The sequence below is a fragment of the Hirundo rustica genome, chromosome 18, assembly GCF_015227805.2.
Source record: "Hirundo rustica isolate bHirRus1 chromosome 18, bHirRus1.pri.v3, whole genome shotgun sequence".
Taxonomy (NCBI): domain Eukaryota; kingdom Metazoa; phylum Chordata; class Aves; order Passeriformes; family Hirundinidae; genus Hirundo; species Hirundo rustica.
Window position 1 is genome coordinate 592,282 of NC_053467.1, and position 16,940 is coordinate 609,221.

Consider the following 16,940-nt stretch of genomic DNA (forward strand, 5'->3'; position numbering starts at 1 on the left):
ACAGGAGCTTGGGCTGATGCTGCACCTGAAGGAAAAATCACTTAATTTGGTTTAAAGAAAAAGAATCCTGCCCAGAGCGGTTTTCAAGGTAAGATTCTCACACAAGCTCCCCAGAAAGGTCAACCAGCTCCCCTGAGCTCCACCTCAGCTTTGTGCCTCCTCCCGTCCATCCTCCGCAGCTCTGGAGATGCATCCTCACTGCAGAGGAGAGCTGGAGGTGGAGCTGTGCCAGGCAGGGCAGCAGCACGGGCCTGGGACCTGCTCCTCCAGCGAAACCGTTTTTCTTAGATTACAGAAGAAAATCTTGGGTTTCAGCTGTTTGCTTGCAAGATTTTACTGCCTCCCCTCCACCTCACACAGGAGCCAAAGATAGAAACCCGGAGCGAGGGAGGGAGGGAGCAGCCGGAGGAAGCCTTTGTAGAACACGGGGCAGTGCGGGGAGAAAGCTGCGATTTTCAAGAAAAGCTTCAGCCTCGGTGCGCGGCTCCGGCAGGCAGAGCTCCGCGCAGAGCAGAGATGAGGGTGATAAGGTGTGCGCTCAAACCACACCGAGGCAGGTCCCAGGCCATCCAGGAGGCAGCTGGTTTGACAAACATCCTCTCAGGGCGTCTGCAGAGGAGGCTGTGCCACCCAAACCCTGTCCCACTGAGCGGGGACGCTGTGGCGCTGGGGACAAGGACACGCCAAGGGACGAGGAGGGGCTGCAAAGCCTCGCCCCAGCCCCTGAGCCAACAGGCGAAGAGGCAGCAGAGCAGCAGCTCAGAGAATCGCCCCCAAAGCGCGCTTCAGGCAGTGATTTCGTCTCAAAGCAGAAGATAGAACTCCTGGCGCAAGAAGAAAATCTACTTCTGGAGTACCAAGAGCGCCTGTGCCTGCAGGATAACGGTGCTGAGGGGCAGGAATGACACAGGGCATCCCACTGCTCACAGGAGGAGGCTAAACCCGGAGTTATTGGTGGGAAATGGTGTTTTGGCAAGAGGAGAGGTGGCTGGCAGCTCCCTGGAGAGAAAGAACAGGACCAAGCCCTACCCCCGCAGCTTTTCTCAACTGCCACGCCTCATTTACACCAAAAATGTGAGAACTGGAGAGTCCTCGAAGAGCCACAACTGCAGAGCTCCCTCAGAGCCGGAGATCGCTCCCTGCTCTCGCTGTCTCTGAGAACCGGGCTGCAGGAGAGGCTCCCGCCACGGGGCAGGGAAAGCACCCAACGTGCAAAGCAGTTTCGGAGCGCTCTGAGTGTCAAACAGCGCTCACAGGAGGTGACACTGCAGGGGCAGCGCAGGTTTTACACCCAGGGCTGGCTGCCTGCTCCCCCTGCGCCAGCGGCTCAGGGTGTCCTGGGCAGCAGCAGCGCAGGAAGGGGGATGAGCCCAGCCCAGGGAATTGAAATTCACCCAGACTGCCACCAGCTACAGTGACACTGCTCTGTGAGCGTACCCGGGGCTGCTCAGCTGCGGTGAGGGGCACCCACGGTGGGCAGCGTGCCCTGCCTGCCCCTCCCCACCAAAGGCAACCCCCCCAGCATCACCCAGCTCGTGGCTGCGCTGGACTGGGCGAGCCCAGCACGGGTCTCAGCCCCGAGGCGCTGCTTTGCGCAAAGAAGCCCAAATGAACCCCCGGTTCCCGCTGCCGTAGGCCGGTGGCTCCGTGGGAGGGCACAGCGGTGGCCACGGTCACTCCACGGCCAGGACACGGATTCCTGTCACACCGGGAGGAAGCCAAGCCCGAAATGCACGTTTGTGGTCAGCTCTGCTGCTGCCCTGGCTGCCAGGCTGACCACGGCCACGCAGCACCAGGATGGGGCACAAAGAAAGGTCTGCAGTCAGAGGGAGAGGGTCTCCAGCTTGGGGAAGAGCTTCAGAACGCCCTGCAACGGATCATCACCATGAAAATGGGGAAAATGACATCTAGGAAAGGCAGAAACAGCCTGAGATGAGCAGCCCCTGGTCATCGGGTGTGTGTAACCAGCAAAGCCACACCTAAGGCATCGAACCCCAGCTAAAACCTGGAGACGGGGAGAGCTGTGTGCCCTGGGTGCCAGGCAGGGGAGAAACCCCAAATCCTCACCCCACGTCAGGCAGGATGGACTTTTCTTTCTCAGGGTCTCTCTGGTGCTTCCCTCTCAGGGCAGGGCCAACCCAGTGAGCTCTGAGAGGCAGCGAGACCCGAGGAGGGCGAGAAGGGGACAGGGGACAGCACAACCACGTGTGTGACACCCACAGCGCTCAGCACCGCGTCACCTCCAGCAACGCCACCCAAAAAGCCCCAAATCCCTCGCCCTGAGCACGGCCAGGGGAGGGGTGAGCCTGGGGAGGCGCCGGAGCTGCAGCGAGGAGAGGCTGCGGGGCTCAGGCAGCAGAGCTCGCGGATCACCGGTGGTTTCATCGCCCCAGCCCCTCCCGGCACAGCCCCGAGCGGCTCCGGGCTCAGAGCAGGAAACCCACAGGAGGCTCAGAAAAGCCTAAGACGAGTCAGCCCCGCTCAAAGGCCTCCATCCAAGCCCTTGGTGCCGCTGCGGAGGGGAGTTATTCAATGGGATTTCCCAAATCCCAGCCTCAAGGTTACTCACATTCGCAGCCAGAGCTTAAGGCTGGGCTCGGGAGGTGAAGGATCTGAGAACGCCAAAAAAACCCCAAATCCCAGAGGTGCAAACAAACAACAACAGCTCCAAGGCGTAACTGCCTTTGTTTGGGACATTTGGAGGCAAAGGCCCCACTGAAATAAAGGAAAAAATCCCAAATATCAGGGGCAGGGTCCCTGGAGCAGCCTCGGTGATAACGGAGATGCTTGACCTGAAATTTAGGATTGAGATTTCCCAAGGCTGTGCAGCCAAAGCAGCAAACTGAAGCACAGGAGGAGCCAAACCAGGGCTGCGAGAGACTCGGCAGAAAGAACAAAATAATCCAAGAAACTGCTCTAAGGTCAGGGAATTCCTCAGTGAATGGAGAGGATGTCAAGAAATGGATCAGAGGGTGTGCAAGGAGGGATGTGGAGCGTCACAAGGAGTCAGAACGAAACCTTGCAGCTCATCATTTCAAAACAATGTTTGCCCTCATTTGACTGTGATTCAAAAGGCAAAAATCAAGCCAGAAAAAATGAAACTTGTCTCTCCTGGTCGAAGGAGACATTTTGCTCCACACACCGGTCTAGAGTCCCACGGCAAAGCGCAAACCCCCAGCTCCCCCTGAGCTCTGCGATGGCCCTGCTGGAGGTGAGGCACTGGGGTCCCGAGGGCACCCCGAACCCCGAGCGTTTCCCCCTCGGAGCTGCCATAAAATCCGGTCACCAGAATTATCCTGTCTCAGCTTTCCCACCTTTTCTATTTTAACCTGCAGCGCTCACAGCTCAGCTCACACCTGGATTCGGCCGGGAGCTCGGGGCTGGTTCTGGACGGGCTTTTTGAAACATTTAAATATTTTAAAATAGAAACAGCACAGAGGGAGGCTGGGGGCGCATCCCGACTTCCCAGCTCAGCGCTCCCGGGCTGGCAGCGCTCACTCCCCTTCTCACTTACCTCCGGGGAGACCTCACGTTATTCCTGCGCTTTTTAACCCCGAAGGCGAACTCCAAAGAGCCGCGAGGTTTTTCTGCCCGAGCAGAGGCCGGGGGCTCCCAGCTGCAGCCTCCGGCAGGGATCAAGAGGCTCGGGGAGTGGAGGGGGATCACCTCCCGGGAATCCAGCTCCCTCCGGGAATATCCCGCGCTCTCCAAATGAACCGGGGAGGTGTAAAGACCCGGCTAATTAGCCGGCCTGGCCCCTGCGCTATTAGGGGCAGCCAATTAGCGGCAATTCGCTGTCCCGGCGGTGGGGCCGCGCTGGATAAACACTCGCTGCTGCTCTGGGGGGGCAAATCCCTCTGGGTGAAGAGCAAAGTGCTCTCGGTCACAGCTCCGGGACCCTCCCGGGCTGCTCAGCCCCTAAAGCCAGGCAACAGGAGCTGGTGCTGTCCAGCGCTCCCAGAGGGAGCCACAAATCCAAAACCAGAGCCCAGAGTTGGGTGAGACCCCCCGTGCCTCAGTTTCCCCTCCTGCTCGTCACAGTCCCTCAGCTGCCAAGCAGTGGCAGGTAAAGGTGAAGCAGAATTTTCTTCCATCCTCTCGCTTTTATCGCCTTCCCAATCCCATTTACAAACCTGGCGGGCAAAGCTGGCAGAGCAGGACACGCCCAAAAAAAAACAAAACCAAAACAAAAACAAAACAAAAACAAGCAATCAAAAAACCAAAACAAAAAACCAAACCAAAACAACAACAACAAAACAAACACAAAAAAACCCCAAACAAACAAACAAACAAAACCCCGAAAACAAACAAACCAAACCCAAAACCAACCAAACAAACAAGGCATTTTTATAATACATAAAAACATCCCAATACTTCGCCGGGGTTATTTGTAACCCACAAGAACCGCTCGCCTTAACCAAGACATCCTGCCACGGGCGCCCGGCGCCGCACCCGGCCACCCATCCCCAAAGCGAGCAGCAAAACAATGACACGCAGCCAGAGCTGCCCAGGCAGCAGCAAATTGCAGAAATAAAGCTGCACACGAGAAACCCACGTGTTCCCAGCAGCAGAGCTGTGGATTTGACCGCTGGGACCAGAACTGACTTGGAACTGGCTTGTTGTTGTTTTGTTTTTTGGTTTTTTTTTTTTTTTTGAACACCAAATTTCCAAGAAACAAAATACAGAACTGCCTCGTCCAGGCTCTTGCTGCCGCAGCAAGCCCTCGGCTCAGTAAAGCTAATTAATGAGCCAGGAAAAGTGTCAGTGGTTTGCTAACTACTGCACCCGGGGCTGCCAAACAGACAGATAAAGGATTTAGCTGGGGCCTATTCCAGCCAAAGGAGCTGGGAACCTGGCAAGGGAGAGCAGGAGATTAGAGGGGGCTGAAAAGAAAAGGAGAGGAGGGGGGAAAGGGACAGAAAAAAAAAAAAAAAAATAATGCCACTAGATTAGCAGTTGGAAAATGCAAGCATGTAAATCAGCTTAGGTCCCATATAATGCCACCCTTGTGAGCATCTGGGCACAGCAGCGCCCGGCCCGCCCGAGCCCGGCTTTATTTGGGCTCGGGAGTCCCACGCCAGCAGCTCCCTCACAAAAACAGCAGCTCTGTTTTCACCGGCCCTGGAAGTTCGCACAGGAAGCCAATTAGGGGAGACCTGGGAACAGAGGAAGATTCATAATCGCAATTAAGGCTTCAAAGTGCTGATCGCAAGCGCAGATTGGATCGGGCTGGGGGAGGGAAAAAGCCCAGCAAACCCTTTGAACCACGGAGCTTTGGGATAACCCCCAAGCTGGGAGAGCCCCTCATACCCAGGACCACCCCAAGGCATCACCTGGCAGAGAAGGGCTCAGCTCTGAGGGGCCCGGGAGATTTGGGGTTAAATCCACATCAGAGGGATCCAGCCCTGGTCCCTTACTGCTGCTGACCGTGGCCCTCGATCCCATCCCACCTGGAGATGGGCTCCGGCCCCAGCCGTGGATCTGCTGCTCCTCTGTGCCGCCGGCAGGAGAAAAGCTGAGGGAAAAGGAAACTCACCCAAGGTGTCGGGGCCACCCTGGAGATGTGGGGAGAGCCCAGAGGGGCTGCAGCAGCTCCTGTGCCACTCAGGACCGCTCCACTCCACCCGTGCCCGCTGCCAGCCTCACAGACACTTCCCTGTGGTGGCACCTCCTCTCCCCCAGCCCCTCCTCCCGGAGCAGCTGGAGAACGCCGTGCTCCAGCAGGGAGCTGAGCGGGGGGCTCGGGCTGCTCCCCTCGCTGGGGACGCTCCTCCTGCCTCCCCCCAGCCCCCAAAGGCTGCAGCAGGAGCCCTGAGCCCAGGCTGTGGGACCCCAGAGCCCACAGGGACAAGGTGACGTCCCCCAGCCACCTCCACCCACAGCGTGTCCCACACCGCTGCTGCTCTCCCCCGTGGGTCCAGCTCCCCCTCAGCCGCCCTGGGGAGCTGTTCCCAGGCTCAGAATCTGTCCTGTGACCTTGGAAAGTCCTGTGTGTCTCTGTGAACTCACTGGCTCTGGGTGTTTTTTGCATAAGCTCCTTTCCCCGGGATGTTTTGCCCTGGTGCCGGGCACGCAGGGCTCGGTAATCAAATGAGGTCAAAGGAAATTCCAGCCCACACCCCGGCAGCCTGGGTGGGAAGGGCCGAGAGCATCCCAGGAACACAGCCGGGACCTGGCTGAGGGCTCTCCCTCCCCAGCAGCACCAGGGAACCATCACAAAGTGGGAACCATCCCCTGGGAGCCAGCAGCATTCCACGGGATCCAGAACAACCCCGGGCGAGCAAGGACACGGTGATTCCCAAGGGCTGGGAAACTGGGAGAAGGTAACTCCCAGGAGCAGGGCCTGCAGCGCCCCATCCTCTGGCTCTCCCGACCTTCCCACCCCTCCCTGGTGAGGAGGAAGCCCCAGGCCAGGAGCTGACCCTGACCCCATCCCCACGCGGATCCCCCTCCCCGGAACAGGGTTTCCAAGAGCCACCCGCGCTTCCGCAATTTCGGAGATCTTCTTACCCCACCTCCCGTGCGCTGCGCCAAAAGGAGAAGTGCCGGGAGCCGGGGGGAAGTTGTGGCACCCTTTCCTACTCTGGAGGAGGATTTCAGGCTCCTGCCACATCCGAGGGGCAGCTCCGGCCGCGCAGGGCCCTGGTTTGGGGCAAGCGCTTCCAGGAACCCCAACAGTCGTGAGCAAGAAATTACAGAAATGAAGCCCGGGCAGAAGTGACCTGGTCAGAAACGGCCAGGCTGTCCCTGGCACTCGCCAGGCTGTCAGATCTGTGTCTGTGCCCACGGAGGGCTGGGCAGGGACACGCAGGAAAGCGGCTGCAGCGCCAAGCAAGGGCTCTGAGCTCCCTGAACGATGGCACGCGTGGGTAAGCTGGGCTCAGGCCACCCTGGGGCCTTCCCTCCTCCTCTGCGGGGTCAGTGCCCCTGCAGGCAGCTGCCTGGTGCTGGGGAGCGGCAGAGCCTCTCCCCCCGGTGTGTTCATGGAGCCGGATGCTGAAAGGACGGCTCCATCCTGACCAGCTGCTCCCAAAACCTGAAGGAGAGGCTCTTCCCACCATCCGTCACCGGAGTTTGCCCCACCTGCTCAGAGTGGGGGCTGCTTTCCAGTCTCAGCCATCACTCCTTTCCTTGCAGCCTGGAGTTCTGCTGCCACAATGGAAATTCCATCCCCGTTTAAAGGCAAGGATCTCCAGCTCCCCTTCCCCAAGGGGCTAAGCCCCGCTACCCGAAGCTTTCCCCAGCACACCTCAAAGTGGCTCAGCCCTTAACGGGTTCACTATTTACAAGTTCCTTCTGTAGCTCATCGCCAGAGAGGCACCTGGGGGTATTTTCGGAGGGAATATCCACGGGGGCTGGAATTACAGGGCATTAATTAGCAGGGAGAGCATCCCACAGTCACCCGGTGAGAACGCAACATCCAGAACTCCCAGCTGGTTGGGAGTCACCGAGGGAACAACACCACACGGGATCTGCCACCTCGAAGGGCTCCCATCCCCCCGAAAAACGATTTCCTCAGATGGACCAAGTCCTCAGGGACAGCCAAACTCACAGAGCTGGATGTTGGTTGGTCACACGGAGGGGCAGATTCACCTTCCCGAGCCATTTAGGTCTTTCCTGAGGTGGTTCATAGCCTGGCCACGCCTGCCCAGCCTCTCCTCTCCCATGGGGGCAAATTCCTGGCAAGGAAGGGTCAGGCTGGGGCAGGGCTGCCCACAGCTCCCGCTGCTCCAGGGCACACGAGGAGCTGCGGCCCAGAGCAGTGACCCAGAGCGGGAATCGCTCAGGTTCCATCGCTGCTGGGCAGGACATCCCCACCAGAGGAGAGGATTCAGCAGGAAAACCCAGTTCCCTTCCAAAAACTCCCCAAAGCGCAGCTGCTCAGAGAGGGAGAAACCCCGGGGGGATTGAAGTCCACGCTCACCCCCAGCCGCAGCAGGGAACTGCCGCTGCTGGCGCACGAATTATGGATCTTGACAAGGATTGAGCTGAACTGAGCTGTCGGACCAGGCTCTGAATGGACTCCTGGGGGAGCACCTGGCCAGCCACAGCCAGCCCCGGGGCTGTTATCGCTTTTTGGAGACGGCTTTTGAGGGGAACTCCGAAAGTCCCGTTCCTAGAGATGCTGAAGGACAATGTTCAAATTGAAGGCTGGGGAGAAAACGCGCCCCGGCGTGCAGGAGGTGGGGAACGGGAGGAACTTCCCACAGAAAGGCTACTGTGAGGAGACCACGGCCTCGAAGGCAGAACAAGCAGACTCAGAGTGGCAGGTGGGACACGGTCCTTGTCCCCAGGCCAGGAGGGTCCCCCAGGAGCCCTTCCAGCCTCCCCTGCACTGCCTCGGGCAGAGCAGCAGCCACAGAGCTCGGGGAATTCCTTGGGTGAAGAGCACCCCGACACTCACGGGGACTCCCTGAAAATAACAAACGGCTGGGTGGGGATCCAGCTCCTCCCTGTGCTGCTTTTCCTCTCCCTCAGACCCCCCAGGCCAAGACTGGCAGGTTTCAGCAGCCTGGGCTCTGCTTTCTGCCCAGGAGCACAGAGACAAACCCATCTCTTGCGCTCACCAGCGACAGAACTCTGCAATCGGCAACATCTCCAACCCCGCCTGGAATCAACACATCCATGGGGGTGGAGAGACCCCCCAGGACATCTCCAGCCCCTCCCCACCCACTGGGCTCGGTGAGTTTGGCAAAACTCGGCCAGGGTAAGAGTGGCCTCTGCTTTCCTCCTCAAAAACCCCAAGGCCAACAGAAATGACACAGATCTGATGTGAGTAAGAGCAGCCCAGTTTTATAGTTGGGTTTTCAGAGAGGAAATGCTCTTGTTCCTGGCAGCAATTCTGAAAAACCCTGGCCACATGATGCAAGAGTTAATTTTAGCCTCTACCACTCATTGTCACCACAGCGAGGGCTGAAGTTCCACCCTAACATCACAGGCAATTCCTGGCCCCAGGTGAAATTCCTGGCTCCAGGTGAAATTCCTGAGAGGATTTAGGCTGGGGACAGCCTGGTGTGGTCACAGCCTGGCAGGAGTTGGGTGTCACCAGCAGGGCGTGGTGGAAACCCCAGGGGTCCTCTCTAGGGATGGTGGAAGCTCAGCACAGGAGTTCCTGTGCCACAGGAGAGACTGGGGGGGAGGAAATTAAAAAATATTCAAGTGCATAATTTAGAGAGGAAAGAAAATGTGTTTCCCAGAGCAGAGCAGCAGCCCAAGCTGCTCCTGCTGGGGAGGAGCTGAAGGACACGGGAGTGGCCGGGGGCTGCTCCCAGCGCTCCCCAGGACACAGGGGGATGTCCCTGCTGGGGGTGGGGGGGTCCGTGGCCACTCACCTGGGGTGAAGGTGGTGAAACCCCGGTTGTTCCCGTGCTCAGAGACCCTCCCCACGGCCAGTGGGACACTCCTGCGGGGTCTGTGCCCACGCAGAGCAGGAGCTGGGCTCCTCCCATGACCTGCTGCCAGCGGAAGCTGCTCCAGGGAAGCGTTTGGGTCAGGAGGGCACGGCCCTGCGCCCCACAGGTCCTACAGCAGCTGCCCTGTCCGGGGCCCTCCTCTGGATCCCGGGGAAAATCCCTCTGCACTGAGCCAGGTCCCGTGTGGGTGGCACTGTCACCCTCAGGGCAGCACCGACCGGGAGCGCCGCTCGTGGCCCGCTGCGTGCTCCACCGGGCCGGCGCTTCCCTGGCCTCTCCAAACCCTTCCCGAGGGTTCTCGCTGCCCACAGCCGGCCCGTGGCTCCTCACTCTGCTGCCCCGGCTCACAGGGAGGGCTGCTGGGTTTTACCTGCTGAATAAAACCTCTCCCAGCCTCAACGGGGTCAGGGACCACCCCAGCAAGGGGGCACACAGGGGACCCCAATCCCCGCCCCGCTGCCTTCCCCTTGGAGCTCCCTGGTGACGCAGGAGGGGAGAGCTGGTCCTGATTCCTTCTGGCCCTTGGGGAAAACAAGTTTACACGTGAGATTTCAATTGGCTCTGTCTCTGCTTAACTCCTCCAGCTGTGAAACAAAGTGAGTGGGAGACAAAGCCCTACAAACAAGCAGCGTGACCATTTCTGAGGGCTTTTTGTGAGCTCCAATGCCAGACCCACTAAACAGATTAACTTCCAGCATAAACAAGCAAGTAAATCTTTCCCCCAAGGCCCTGTGTATCCAAAGGAAGCTTTAGAAGTTGCTTCCTGCCATTGTGGAGGCCCTGCTGGGAACCCAGGAGCCTTTTCTGTCCCTGGCTTGGTTGCCCAAACCCTTGAGTTGACTCCCAGCACCTCTGGCTGCAGCAGCACAGAGGACAGATGACGGCCGGTCCCCATGGCCCTCAGGCCGAGAGCTGGAATTCACAGATGTGACAGGAGGGTGTGAGCCCTCACACAACCCGGCATCCCCATCACAGCGAGGGGAAGAAAGGAACCCCCCAAATGGAGAGGGGGGCACCCGTCCAGCAGAGGCCAAGCCCAGCAGCTCCATCCCCTGAGCACCCTCAGACATCCACAGCAGCACCCATGGCTCCTTGTGAGGGACAACAACGAGCACAGAGCCTGAACCGCTCCCAGCCCCGTGTCCAGCCCTGGAAGAGGCAGGTGCAGTGCTGGAGGCCGTTCCCGAGCCCCAGACCTGCCGAGGTGAAGGGGGCCAGGCAGCACAGAGGGAAGGTGCTGCCACTGGGGACGTTGGGATGGTCCCACTGGGGTCAGAGAGGTCCAAGCCCCAGGGCAATCCGTGCCCTGAGCTGAAATTACAAAAGCCATAGCTGATCAAACTATAAAAGCCATAATCTAAGCAAAACCATCCTTTGGGCTGGCCTTGTACAGCCAGAGCTCCATCCCCGGCAGCCCAAAATTCCATGGGGAGCACAAGGCAAGAGGTGCCCCCTTCTGCACACGAAGAACCCGTCCATGGCTCTCCATCCCCTCTCACAGCTCAGGGACTGGATGTGAAGGTGACACCACAGCCACAAGTGACACCAAGGGCAGCCCAGCTCTGAAGAGCCTCCAGGGAGGCTGGCACAGCCCTGACCTCAGAGCAAGCCCCCAAACCCCCCAGGCACCCATCACAGGAGCAGGAAGCTCAGCACAGGAACCTCCAGCTGCTCCCAGGATGGGCTGGAGCGTCCTGGCACAGGGGCTTTTCTCCCCACAGGGGACATCCTTCATCCCAGCCCTGCTCCTGGGGGCTGAGCACTGACCGTGAACACCCCAGCCCAAAGGCTCCTCCCTTCCTCCTAAAGCATCACCCTCATGCCCATGCCCTGTGCGGAGCCGCCCTGGAGCAGGTGGGACCTCATTGAACTCTCAATATCCTCCACCGCTTCCGAACCCGGCACCGGGATCTGGCAGCTCAGGGCCGTGGAGTTTCCAGGCTCTGGGTGATAAAATGGGTTTGCAACCATTCCTGCACAGCCCGGAGCTCCCCAAGGGAGCAGCACCCCTGGCGTGAGACCAGATCAGCCTGGGGACAATCCCGGGCGAATGAGCAGCCCTTGGGGAACGCTAAGCTTGATTGCAGCCCAGCTAATTGATCCAGGGAGGCCTCGGGCAGGATCCCCACAGCTGGATGAGGAGCAGCAGGGATCTCTCCCAGGCTGGAATTCCCTCATTCCCGCTGCAAAGCCTGCACACCTGAGCGCTGCTGTGGCTCCCCCGGGCAGCTGCACGCTCCCCTGTCCCCGTTTGTGGCCTTTGTCAGCACAAAGACAGCGAGGGTGAAGAAACATTGGCGGAGTTTCACGTGTACAGACGGCCAGAAACAATGAGAAAAGGGAAACGCCACCTGAAAGGACGGGAGCTTGTTTGCCGAGAAGCCTCTGGGCCGAGGGTTTAAATAGACACAGCGCGAGGGGGGAAGCAGCTGAAAGGGGAAGCGTTTCATCCTAATTTGAGACAACGAAGAATGGGCCTTTGTGGAAGGGACGAAAAACACTTCTGCAGCTCGGGGCAGCGGCGCCTTTCCCAAAGGGAGCCCACGGCGGCCGCGCCCCATCCACACCGCCCCGCACGGCCACCACGGGGGCGAAAACACCCGGAGCGGCCAGGGAAACCCTCCGAGGCCGGATACAATCACGGCAAATCCCCTTCCCCGGCAGCCGCTTAGGGCAGTCACAAGATCGGGGCGAAGCTGAGCCCTTCCTGGTCAGACACAGCAGCGCCGGGAGCGGCGTGAGCGGGGACGGTGCCCCGTGTGCCCTGTCCCCGTCACACGGGCTGCTCGGGCCAGCTCTGCTCGCTCCTGCTGCAGCCCGCCCCAAAACCGGCACCGGTCTGGGAGCATCCGAGCGGCTCTCAGCGCCAGCGCTGCGGGGATTCGGAGCGATGGGACAGAGGGGACGCCGAGCCCCCGCCCCACCTCTCACAAACACAAACAGAGCCCTTGCGGCACCCGGAGTCACTGAAAGCCGTCACTGATGATTGCCAGTGATAACTGTCGCTGACAAGTGTCACAGCGCCGCGGCACCACCCCACGCAGCCCGGGAGCGCTTTCCTCCTCGCCTTTAGCTCCGGCAGCGCCTGATGCTCACATCTGCCGCCTCCAAACACGTGCGGTCCCTCTCCCTGGCCGCCGCAGCTGGGGAGGCCGGGCCCGGGCACCCGGAGCGTTCCGGGAAGGAGCAGCCCAGGTGGGAGCGCTCAGCCACAGCTGCCCCGGCCTCACCAACCCGGGGACTGAACCTGGGCGAGCTCCCAGCCCCTGCGGGTTCAAGGTGGCTGAGGTGAAACCAGCCCAGCCTCGGGCTCCAAACCCCACCCCGAGCTCCCGGAGCATCGCTGTGCTCCGGCTGCACAGAGCCAGCTCCCGTCCCGCCGCGCCTCCGCCATCCCGGCCCAGCATTCCCGCTGCTCCAGCCGCCAGCTCAAGTTGATTTTTTGTGTTTTTTTTTTTTTTTCCTCTCTCCCCAGTGGCAGAGCTTGAAATCAGAGCTGAACAAGCCTGAAGGAGCTCCTGCCTGGCCTCTCATGTATTCCAGATGCACACGCTCCAATCGCCGCCTGCCAAACAGGATACGAGGCGCAAGGAAATAAAGCATTTTATCTTCAAGCTTTTCCAAGAGGGTATTAGAAACAATGGGGAGGAAATACAAAATTAACACTAGAGAAGAGCAATTGGCAGTGCCCTTGCGAGGCCGTTCTTCATTACGGGGCTGCCTATTCAGCGGCTTTCATTAGGAAAATCACATCGCAGAGCCATTCCCAACAGTGTCCCTATTTCCTAATTAGGCTTCGCCAAAGAGCCGCATCTCTCCGCTCCCGCCCGGCGCACAATCACAACAATTACCATTTCACTGCCCCCGGCTGCCGAAAACACCGCAATTAAAGCATCTGAGGAGTCACACGGGCGCCTCGGCGGGGAGACGAGTTCTCACGTCGTGCTAATTGGCGGCCGAAGAGGGATCAGAGGGACGGGGACGGCGGGGCTCGGTCTCCGCGCTGGGAAAGGCGCTGGGGGGCTGCGGCCGCCCCCCGGGCTCCCACCCAGGAGGGCGCGGACGGGGCTCGGTGCCAGCAGCGAGCGCTGGTGACGGGTCCTGTCCGCACCCCCGGATCCTCGGGAAGATCCTTGGGTCACACCCCCGTCACCAAGGAACCCTGAGCCAGCACCAGGTGGTCGCAGCCCTGGCGGGGTTGCAGAGGTCACCTGGAGTCCCCATGGTGGCTTTGGGGAGGTGGGACCCTGTCCTGACACCGGGCATGAGAGCCGGGACGAGGATGGAGAGTCCCGAGCCTCTGAGGAAAGCGGGAGCAAAGGAGAGAGGAGGGAAAGAGCCGGGATTGCATCCACAGCTCCCGTTTTCCTGCAAGCAGTGACATTCCCAGCACGGAGCTGCAATGAGGGCAGACCTGCCTGGCAGCAGTGCAATGCCCAGGGGGCTGGGGGGACAGAGCTTCCGTAAAAACCTCATCCCTCCACCCCATCCTTTCACCTGGAAGCTCAAAGCGCCGCTGGGAGCGGAGTTCAGACGCAAAAGGAGCCTCCCGTTGCTCAAAGCACCTGGGGCACTCACCTGAGCGCTCTCCCCTGACACCCTCGGGCACGATTTTCCACTTGCAGAACAATAAAGCAAATCTGGGCAGCCCTGCAGTGCTCAGCAGGCACCCAAAAATGAGAAGTTGAAACTACCCCAAGGTGAGCTGCAGCACAGCAAGGCCTCCCTGCCGTGGGGTGTCCCTGGTCCCCAGCAGAGGCAGGGCACTGATTTTGGCATCCCTCGGCCCTGGGGCTGCTCAGCACGGGCAGCTCGCCCCGCCAGAGCGGCTCATCCTGCCGGAGCAGCCACTGCTCCTCTCCAGCAACACTTCCCACTGCTCTCGGTTCTTCTTTCTCACTGCACAACCCACATCTTCATTTCCACCTTCAGCAAAAAGGCAGTGGGGGCCGGTTTTGGTTTCTGTCCCAGCTGGATGCTCCGATCTCCCTGGGGAGGAGGGAGAAGCCAGCGGCACCCTCCTACAGCCCAGCGCTGTGGGGCTGCCCTCACCCAGCCCTCCACCTCCTCCCTCTGAGGAGACACCTCCAACACGCCGCACGCCCTTTCCTGAGCCCCGGGCCGGCTGCAGAGCTGCCGGGAGCAGGACAGGGGTGGCCCCACAGCCCCAGGGAAGGGTGCAGAACTGCCGGGAGCAGGACAGGAGTGGCCCCACAGAGCAAAGGAAGGGTGCAGAGCTGCCGGGAGCAGGACAGGGGTGGCCCCACAGCCCCAGGGAAGGGTGCAGAGCTGCCGGGAGCAGGGCAGGGGTGGCCCCACAGCCCCAGGGAAGGGTGCAGAGCTGCCGGGAGCAGGACAGGGGTGGCCCCACAGAGCAAAGGAAGGGTGCAGAGCTGCCGGGAGCAGGACAGGAGTGGCCCCACAGAGCAAAGGAAGGGTGCAGAGCTGCCGGGAGCAGGACAGGGGTGGCCCCACAGCCCCAGGGAAGGGTGCAGAGCTGCCGGGAGCAGGACAGGGGTGGCCCCACAGCCCCAGGGAAGGCCGAGCACCGAGCTCTCCCCTCCTCAGCTCAGCAGGACCGCATGGCGAGGCTGCAGCTGCCCTCGGGGCACGCTGACATCCCCGCTCCCGCTGCAGCACACCTGGCTCTTCCTCCAGAAAGCTGCAGAGCTCCCCCGGCATCACCTGAGCCCTCCGGCCTCCCGCAGCCACCGCGGCCGAGGGATGGAACCACTGCCACCACCACAGCCGGGCTCTGGCTCCTCATCCTCTCACCTATCTGTGTTTGAGCTCTAATCTGAGCAGCACTCAGGGCTCCAAACCACTTTGCAACCGGGTTTCGGAAACACTTCACGACTCCATCCAAGTTTGTGCTTTGAAGAAGAGAAAAAAAAAAAAACCCCGAACACCAAACCAACGGACCTTTCTGACAGCCAGGGAAATGAAAGCCTTGACATCCTGCATAATCCCTGGAGTCTGCAGCAGACCGAGATTTAGAAAATCGACCTAAATGGGAGAACAAAATAAATGGCAGCTGTTCAGCATCAGGGCGAGCAGCAGGAGCAGCAGCAGCCCGCAGCTGCCGGAGCAGTTTCGCTGCACCGGGAGCAGCAGAGCCCCGAAACCAGCGCCTAGCAAAGCTAACGTGCAGGGCGACAGCGGCCGGGCTGGCACAAACATGAAAACAAAGGGCTGAAAGCTCTTTTCTCCCGCTTTCGTTAGTGATTTGAATCAGCACAACCTTTTCCTCCCTCGAGGCTCACCCCTCCAAAGCAGCTCAGCATCCTCTGGGTGCAGGCGGGAGCGTGGCCCGGGGCCGGGCACTGCCTGGGTGACACTGGTGACACTGGGAGGCCACAGAGGCACCTGATGGAAGGTGCTCCTTGGAGGCACCACAGTTATCACGGGCCGCTGCAAGAGGAGCCCGGGCACAGCCCGGGGCTGGCGCGTGTCCAGCCCCCGGTGCTGAGGGGTGACGCTGCCGCGCTTGTCACATCCCAAACCACATCCTGTTGCCGAAGCAGAGCCTTCCCTGGGGCTGCGGAGACCCAGCCGAGGGAGCAGCAGGAGGCCGGTGACCTTTGGGTCCCTGAAGGGACCCGCTCGTGTTGCAGTGACCGGGGCTGAGTCACCGCCGCCCTGCCAAAACTCCGGGCCAGGACCGGAGAGCCCCCGGGATTTCCCGGGGACCCCGCCACGGCACGGTGGTCCCCGGGGGCGGGCAGGGGCCCCACACCTGGCCCCGAGCAGCAGCTCCGTGGGGCCACGCGGAGGAAAACAAACACAGAGTCCCCAAATGAGTCACGGCAGCCGGGCCGTCCCCACCCGCGGGCGACACCGGCTCCTCCCGGCCGGGCACGGGCTGCAAGGGCACCTCGGGGGGGGACGCGGTGTGGGGGAGCCCTCCCAAGAGAAACCCGGGGGAGCCCTCCCAAGAGAAACCCCAGCTACACGGTACCCCCGCACGACACCGGCTTCTGTCCCCCACCCATTACCCCATTTACAGCGAGCCCCCCGCAAACGACACGGCCCCTCCGGGCACGGCGGTGCCCACCAACGCCCCAACCCACGCCGCGAATACAAGGGAGCTCTTCCTCCACGTGCACGGGGTGTACGGAGCCCCCAGCCCCGGTTACCCCGGGCTCGGTGTGCGCACGGTCCCCTCGGTCCCGGTCACAGTGTGCGCACGGTCCCCCGGTCCCGGTCTCTCCCCACGCCTCCCGGCTCTCCCACCTGCGGGGCGGCTGCCGCCGGGGCTCCGTGCCCATCCTCGGCCGGCCCCGCCGGGCTCTCCCCGGGCTCTCGCCGGGCTCCGCTCCGCTCCGCTCCGCGCCGGGCGGCACCGGCGGCACCGGGGCAGGCGGGGCAGGCGGCGGGTCCGCCCCGCACATGTGCGCCGTCCGCCCCGCCCCGGCGTGCCCCGGTACCTGCCTCCCGCCCCCCGCTTCCTCCGCCCGCCCAGCCCTTCGTCCTCGCCTCCCTGCATCCAGCCGTCCCGGCCTCGCTGCCAGCGCCCCGCCGTTCAGC

The 16,940-nt window shown here is 61.1% G+C and overlaps 1 protein-coding gene across 4 annotated transcripts in view; it reads right to left on the reverse strand.

Moving 5' to 3' along the window:
- Positions 1–16,728, reverse strand: part of PIK3R5 (phosphoinositide-3-kinase regulatory subunit 5) — a 39,773-nt gene extending 23,045 nt beyond the window's left edge. For 2 of the 4 annotated variants that reach the window (XM_040081631.2, XM_040081627.2), the window contains exon 1: positions 5,537–5,832. The gene's annotated coding sequence lies outside the window, so the exon portion shown is untranslated. Of the gene's footprint in view, positions 1–3,514; positions 3,608–5,536; positions 5,833–16,646 lie in introns of those variants that run through there. The other 2 variants (XM_040081628.2, XM_040081630.2) reach the window with 2 other exon arrangements.
- Positions 16,729–16,940: the final 212 nt, after the last annotated feature.